Source organism: Botryllus schlosseri, chromosome 3 (genome assembly GCF_051294905.1).
Source record: "Botryllus schlosseri isolate E-star chromosome 3, Bs_hap1, whole genome shotgun sequence".
NCBI classification, from domain to species: Eukaryota; Metazoa; Chordata; class Ascidiacea; order Stolidobranchia; family Styelidae; genus Botryllus; species Botryllus schlosseri.
Genome location: NC_137238.1, coordinates 7,075,296 through 7,084,035, shown reverse-complemented (window position 1 = coordinate 7,084,035; position 8,740 = coordinate 7,075,296). Strand labels below are relative to the sequence as shown.

The 8,740-nt window shown below is 40.5% G+C and overlaps 1 long non-coding RNA gene across 4 annotated transcripts; it reads right to left on the bottom strand.

The window, feature by feature from the left end:
* Positions 1-1,195: 1,195 nt before the first annotated feature.
* Positions 1,196-4,698, bottom strand: LOC145435697 (uncharacterized). 4 transcript variants are annotated; one of them, XR_013913963.1, is made up of 5 exons: positions 4,339-4,698; positions 3,862-3,949; positions 3,330-3,402; positions 3,183-3,264; positions 1,196-1,792 (listed from the first exon to the last, which is right to left on the bottom strand). It is a non-coding gene; the product is annotated as an uncharacterized LOC145435697 (long non-coding RNA). The 4 variants fall into 4 exon arrangements; XR_013913962.1 differs by having other exon boundaries at positions 1,196-1,494; XR_013913961.1 differs by having other exon boundaries at positions 1,196-3,264; positions 4,371-4,698.
* Between the last annotated feature and the right edge of the window lie 4,042 nt (positions 4,699-8,740).

Here is an 8,740-nt window from a genome sequence, read left to right as displayed (position 1 = left end):
GTTTTTTTCTAAATAGCATTTGTTTAAAACAGTGGTTCCCAACCTGTGGTACGCGTACCACTAGTGGTACGCGAAGGTCTTCCAGGTGGTACGCGGGTAAATTCTGTTTTTTTTTTTCGACCGAAGGAAGTTATTAGTTCAGGTGGGTTTGATTTTGAATTTTTTGAAGTCTTTTGACCAGTGGTGAAAAAAATAATTCCATGCATCTCATCAACCCGGGCTGATAATGCCTAGTTTAATAGAATTAGGTATTAGTAGGGCTATTTTTTTACAAAATTGAGCTTTAAGTCAAAAAATTGTCAAAATTGTTTACAAAGTCAAAAGATTTTTGACCCCTTCATTTCGTTTGTATCGTAGATTTGATATTTTAAAGCTTGAAGCCTACTTTATAGGCCTACCGTTGTAGGCGGTCCATTGTCTGCTCATCGTGGATCATAAATTGTCAAACGAAACAAATAGGTTGACAATTTACATGGTGTTATTCTCAACGTACCGTAATATCCTAATTGAACCAAGACTGCTTGGGCATTGCGTGGATATTTAATCAAGAAGCGCATGATGAATAATTGTGATGTATGACAACATTGTCAGAATGAAGCACCATGCATGGTGGGTCACCAGCAGTGTACGCACAGTTTGAGTGCTGTCAACCAACAACTACTGCTGTTAAACGGTAGGCTATTTCTCCATTCTTGGCAAGCTACTTAGTAAAGACAGACAATTTCTACCTGAGAATGTAAGAAAGTATCTTTCGTTGTACTACAACAAATTTTAATTAACTCCTCCATAATACGTGGTGTAACTACTAGGCCAGATATCGTTAAAATAAAGTTTTTTCATGTCAAAATTGTCATGCCTTCGGCAGCTCATCACTGTGAATCTATTCGGATCACGCTTCTGGATCTGATCTTTGTCTGAACAATTCTTAGCTTGGTTAACCAACTCGACCAATTGATATAGTTTAACATCTAATCTGATAACTACACTCTTCTGTTCTCTGTACGCTGACTTCTAATGCATCCCTTACTATGTCACTTTCAGTTGAATTTTTTCAATTTATTTCATTTTTGAATACCATCTCCAGACACACAACTTTTGCCACTATTTATTCAACCTTTACAAGCTCAGCCGATAACTCTTACACGCAACCTATGTCATCGCACCACCACCCAAGTCTTTCTCATACTACAGATGATTCACAGCAACGATCAAGAACTTTATTTGGATCAAGAAACCTACACAACCCGTTTCGTACCTAAAGACGGCGCTTGTTTTTTCCACGCCATAATCGACCAATTAGAGTCCAGGCAAATTACCAGTCTTTACACTTCGAAATATATTAGATACCACGCATGCAACGAAATTACAACAAATTGGAACAACATCAAAGAATTCGTAGAAAAAAACGAAAGAGAGGAATACTTGAAGAAGATCAGACAAGAGGATTTCTACGCCGACCACTTTTTGATCCAAGCAACTTCCGATACACTGAAACTAAACATAAAAATTTATCAAATTACGGATTCTTATATTCAAAATTACACATTTGGCAACTATACCGATGCACCAACCCTTACCCTAGCCCTCCAAAATCTTCACTTCTGGAGCTTACACCTATCCGATACCCTGCGCCATAGCACCACCCCCACCCTTACCCGCAATTGCAATACTGTAACTACCCCACTTCTCACCAGTCAACCTGACCGATCAATCCCAAACCCTCCCGCTTCCACACTTACCAACTACTGGAGTGATGACAACCCAGAACTTTTCCATCTTCTTCCCTCTGACTCTACGAATTTCGATAAAAAAACTTTAAAAAAATTACTCCACTCTATACATACTCACCTACTCCATTTCTTCTCACTACTTCTCGCCTTTTCCAATTCTAACATTACTATCACCCACCAACACAATTCCCAACACAATTCCTTCGAAATCACCGACCCATCCCATTTTCATTCCATTACTACCCTAACTAATAACCTGAATTTGGCTCGAGAAAAAATTGACACAATAAAAAATTTTAAATATAAGAATTCGAAATTGACCAACACCATCACTAAAATCATCAACCTATATTATCGAGACATACATGACCTCCTCATCACCACACAACATAATTTGATTAATAAGAATACCACTGACGAATTTAATAAGCCTAAAACCCCATTTCACAATTTCACAACACACACTCTGGATTCCACTTGGTCAGATATTTTAGGTTTAGGCCCCTCCTTTATACCCACCCAACAATTCCGATCCCCAAGAAAATTCAAAAATGAGGTTACACATTCAGTACTTAGCTTGCTTTTAAAAACGAACCCCCATAGAGACCAAATTCAAAAACCCAAACCCTCCCTGAAACCCACTCCGCTTCCACTTCCTAAAATATTCAATTCGGTCTTATCAAAAGCACATTCACTTTATACTTCAGGTAGTGTTAGGAACGCCATACTAAATACCTTAGATAACTTGGAAAATTTTAGAGAATCTAAATTAAACAACCAAATTAAACCCACCTTTTCGAATTATCAACTAAAACATATTAGAGAAATCACAAATAGGAAAGACTTAATTATTAACATTTCGGATAAAAATTTAGGTTTCTGCATGAATTCGACCAATTGGTATATCAACGAATCCATTAGGCAATTAGAACAAGACATTTACTCACCCATCAACTTGAATTTGGAAATTATATTAGATAGGGCACTCTACGATAGGAAAGCCATTACCGAGAAACATGAAGAAACCCTAGGACCATTAAACGTTGCTTTTTTAGAACTTAGAACCATAGAAAACTGCCACGTCCCCTTATTCAATCTACTCCCAAAACCCCACAAACTAGGACTAGGACCTTTTAACGCTAAACATGAACCAAAACTTAAAGGCAGACCTATTATTTCGGCTCATTCTTGGATTACAGTAGAACCCGGTAAACTTTTAGGCAATATCCTGACAGAGTGGAAGAATGAATACATCGAACACTTCGAGAGCATAGGCATTACACCCACACTAACAAAAAACAGCCATAACATCGCCACCGCTCTCGATAATACAATTTTTACCAGTGCACCTTTCAACATCCAAATTATTACCTTCGATTTTGAATCTTTATATACTAACATAAGAAATGAGGACGTCATGTATGCCTTGAACCAACTTAAAAATACCCTCACCATCCCGAACCGTATCTTCAACCTTGCTATCGATCTCTTCACTTTCTGTCAAAAACTCTGCTACTTCTCCCCTGCTGATAACCTGTTCATTCAAAAAGATGGATTAGCTATGGGAAGTTATTACTCCGCCCAATCCGCAGACCTTACCCTCGCCATATTTGAAGAAGAATTGATATCCGAAATTTCCACGACCTGGCCCATCCAATTCTTCCGTAGATACCTAGATGACGGACTTATTATATCCAACCTCCATCCTTCACACCTCCCCTATTTCACCCGTTACATCTCCCAAATTTACCCCAGCCATTTCAAGATCACCTTTAATTGCAACCCCATCCACAACCCTTTCCTTGACCTCACCCTTCGTTTCGACCATAGAACCCTTACCAAGGGATTGATCGGTTACAATACTTTCTTCAAACCCGCCTCCCTTTACACTTATATCCCTTTCGACTCAAACCATCCCTCCCACACCTACACCGGAATTATTGCCACTGAACTAACCCGTTATCAAAGAACCAATTCGAACCCCCACTATCTCCAAAACACCATTTACCGATTTAAAAAACGACTTACTAGATTAGGATACCCCGACCGACTTATTAGATTAGGACACAAAATCACCAATAGAAATACCCAGAAGAAATCCACCCCTACCAATTCGACCTTCATCACTTACCCTTTCTCCAAAACCTTTGACCATAGGAAACACATCCGGCGCATCACCCATCCCACCTACCCTTTTCCTTTCCGCATCGGTTTCAAATCTAGGAGAAAACTAAAGCAATTAGTGACCAATAACAAACTGATACATCGTAAAATGAAGATTTCGAAAGAAAAAGTTATCAAAAAAAAAGAAATTTGAAACACCTTGGAAAAAGAATTGAATTTGGACGACTATATTTATTACCTTGTTAATTCTATATTATATCTTACCCCTTATACATCTGTTTTTCTTTACATTTAGATATTATAGCTATTACTATTTACAATATTATTGTTACTCTTTCTGTTTAATGTATGTTTGTATACACAGAGTCAACTCTTTCTTGTTAATATACACCGTTTACAGATGGAAAGTCCACTATAAACACAGTTTTTATGAAGTTTTTGATTTTCTCAATCACTTCAAACTTGATACACATAACCAATTCACCTTCTACTACAGGACAAGAAAAGATTCCACACCATCTTCTTCCTGCACTTTCCCCACACACATACACAGATATCTGTCTTCTTCTTCCACAGATCTCTTTGCCAGCACCCCTGGTTTTACTCTTTCTTTATATGTCCTGTAATTTAAATAACAATTGAGCTCACACTGATACACTATACACCAACACTAACTCATAACCGCATGACATACCCAGCCTTCATTTCACAACCCTAACCTACCACAGAGTATAATATCCTTAACATAACTCTAACCCACTATCTCATCATACCAACCACAGACCATAGCCCTAATACAAAACCCTATATTACATCTATATTTTGTATAGATAAAAACAAATTAACTTACATATCACCATTGATAAAGATACATCGCTGTAGAGCTCGATCAAAGAAAGGAATTTCCCATCAGACTGCTTCCATGTGCCACAAACTCAACCAACCAAGCATAACATACGCTAATTACTATGAGCCATATTCTATAACACAAATAACAATGCACTATGACGTCACAACCATATTATTCGGTCGTCAACAACTACGGTAAACATAAGATTTACAAATTCAAAAAATCACTATACTTCTACTTGTCATCGCCTGCAGCTTCGAATTACAGCTACGCTCAACCATTATCGCCATCCCAACCATCATATCAACAAATCCAAGGTTCGTTATTATTACCCATTACAAAAATAATTGATCATTAAATGACTTTAAGTTATTATATTTTATTTTCATTAATTTCTGTTATACTCACCTTATATGCATGATGTAAATATGCGCTTTACTTCTATCTATCTTATCATTTTATATCCTTTTCGTAATACAGCACTATGGATATTACTCCCAAATTATATAAAAAGACGCAACTGCTCCTTCGGGTGTAAGCATTACCGGTTATTTGCGACAGAAAAGGAGAGGCTAAGGCCCTACCTACATCTTTATACCCCTGACGACGTAAGGTGCTATGGTAGAGTTGCTTTGGAACGAGTCAATATCCATTTTACTATATTCATTCCCTCTGCTTATATTATGTTTTCACGAATTTATATCTGTTTTGTTTTATTTTTATACATATAAATATATCAGTTTACAACGAACAGCACTTTCATACTCAAATTCTGTACCACATGGAACCTATATATCTTTTTGTTGAATATCTACTTCGTCATATATCTATACTACAACTCCTTCTCTTAATTGCATCTTACCTTTTATCCACTACTTTTCCAGATTTTATGTTACATTATATCTACCCAAAATACCAATCTTTGGATTTTTGTCGGTAGGGTTAAGCCCGCCTATGACAGCTTACGGAGGAAGATCCTTTAGCTAAAACACCAAATGTCTTGTTTATCGCTATATATTTAACGACATATCTACAATTAAAACTCCAACAAGAACTTTGGTGGATCCATCGCGCTTTCTCTATACTGCGCCCTTGCGGGCGCAGCTCATAGTTTTTGTCGCTATGCTGCCTTCGGCAGCTCATCACATGGAAAGTTTTGGGCACTTCTTCGATGGAAGTCAGAGATCGAAAAGTGTTCACCATGATCACCAATGAATGTTTTCCATGAACACGAATAAAAATTTATAAACGTCAAAATAAATTGTTCTTGTTGTGCCTTTGGAGAGACGTATATTATGGTGGGGGAACTGGAGATTGGAAGTGGGTTAGGGTCAAAGTTGGGGCTAGGGTAACCTAAGAATAGGGTTGGGAGAGGTGGGGTATTAGGGTTGGGGAGGGGGTTAGGGACAAAGTTGGGGTAGGGTATCCCAAGATTAGGGTTGGGGAAAAGGGGGATTAGGGTCAAAGTTGGGGTTTGGGTACCCAAAGATTAGGGTTGGAAGAGGTGGGGTATTAGGGTTGGGAGTTAGCAGGATATTAGGATTGGGTAGGGGGATTGGAGGTGGGTAGCAGGATATTAGGATTGGGTAGGGGGATTGGAGGTGGGTTAGGGTCAAAGTTGGGGCAGGGTATCCCAAGATTAGGGTTTGGAAAAGGGATATATAGGGGCTGTGGCAGAGGGGATGTTAGGGTTGGGGAAAGGGAGATTGGAGGTGGGTTAAACCCCGGTTAGAGGTAATCCAACCCTAACTTGGAACCTAACCCCCCTACAACCCTAATATCCCCCCTCCCTAACCCTAATCTTGGTATATCCTACCCCATTTCCCCCAACCCTAACCCTATTATCCCCCCAACCCTAATCTTGGGATACACTACCCCACCTCCAATCTCCCTCTCCCCCAACCCTAATATCCCCCTCCCCAACCCTACTATCCCCCTTCCATAACCCTACCCTAACCCTAATATCCTCCCTCCCGCGACCCTAATAGACCCCTAACCCCTACCCTAATATCTCCCTCCCCAACCCTAATATCCCACTTCCCTAACCCTAATATCCCCCCTCCCCAACCCTAACCCTAATATCCTCCCTCCCGCAACCCTAATATCCCCTAACCCCGACCGTAATATCCCTCTAACCCAACCCTAATTTCCCCCTCTCACAACCCTAATATCCCCCTCCAGCAACCCTGATGTCCCCCTCCCCTACCTTAATACTCCAACCCTAATCTAGGGATACCCAAAACCCAACTTTGACCCTAACCCTGACCCAACTCCAAACGCAAAAACAATATATTTTGACGTTTATAAATTTTTATTCATGTACATGGAAAACATTCATTGGTGATCATGGTGAACACTTTTCGATCTCTGACTGCCATCGAAGAAGTGCCAAGTTTTGTGTTGATTTCAAAGTACTAAATATGCCACTGGGTCAACAATGTGGATTTACAAAGTACCCTTGTTTTATGTGTGAATGGGACAGCCGAGACAGAAGAAATCATTGGATTAAACGTGAGTGGCCGGTGAGGGAATATCTTAGACCTGGCTATATAAATGTTTTACAGCCTGCTCTCATCGACAGATCTAATGTTATACTTCCCCCATTACATATAAAACTGGGTATCATGAAACAGTTTGTAAAAGCTCTCAACAAAGAAGGGTGCATGCTTTTAATACATTCGGGAAAAGTTTCCTCACTTGAGTGCCGAGAAGGTTAAAGAGGGTGTATTTGTTGGACCTCACCAAAGACATTCAATTTCTTATTACCATACCAAAGACATTCAATTTCTTATTACCATGACGGATGTGAAAAAAAAGCATGGTTCTCCTTCACAGAAGTTGTATCTAAATTTCTGGGGAATACTAAAGATCCGGATTACCGAAATATTGTGGCAAACATGGTGGTTTCTTATCAAGCACTTAGATGTCTGACGACTTTGAAAGTCCATTTTCTACACGCACATTTGGAAGTTTCCTCAAAACTTGGGTGACATGAGTGAGGAGCATGGTGAACGTTTCATCAGGATATCAAGACTATGGAAACCCGGTATCAAGCAGGGCTTTGGAGCAGCTGTAAATTTGCATTGCTCCAGCTCCGGAGCGGAGACCGATCACCAAAGGAAATATCCGCGATTGTTTGGCAGCGACGATAATCGGCATCGGAATGGCGTGAGGGACACGACTGTCGTATTGCAGGAGAGTTACCGCGCGAGAGCTAAGTCGTCCGCTCGCTTCGGTCGACACTACGAGTTTAGTGGTTCAAGTCGACCAGAACAAATCCCGCTCGCAGCAGGGCCTGTTCGTTATGGGCCAACGCGACTACGAGCGATTCAAGAAAGTAAGCGTACGGCCTGTTGTCCATTCAGATTTGCCAGCAAAGCAACCCGAGTTTCGATTGCGCACAGGACAAAGTCGCACTTAGAAACTCAAACGGCGAGCCGTACAAAAATCTTTCGCTGCTCGTTATCGAATATCTCCTTCGCAATGACGTGGCACTGACGTACAAGCACCTACGTAAAATCGTCGCGACTTTTGGCGAGCTCGGTTGACAAGGTTGTTCAAAATCAGGTATCGATCTCCTCTTCGCAAAGCACGGAAGTGGCTTGTCAACATTGCGATGGGATCAGGAGAGCTCGAAAGGCGGTCGCTGGATCGATTATTCGCAAAAAATTACTCGCGACGGCCATGTCCACCAGCCAACTCGAGAGCATATATTCGGATTTGGCCGAGGCAAAACGCGGATCAACTCCAAGGTGTGTGCAGTCGACTAAAATTAATACGCAATCGATTCGAAACCGGTTACGCATCAAGATTCGTATGAATCAACGACCGGTATTCCGAAGACAGGACGACGAGCTTCCGTCGAGCGATCGGAGCACGGCAAGAGAATCTACAACGGCAACGAACAGTGCTCTCGGCATTATTTGTAATGAAGGTGAATAAAAGAATAAAGTGATATCTTCAATCTCAAACGCGCAGACGATGAAGTTGAAGGTCTTGCGAACACCATTTGCAAACGTCAGAGAGGTGTCAAGTC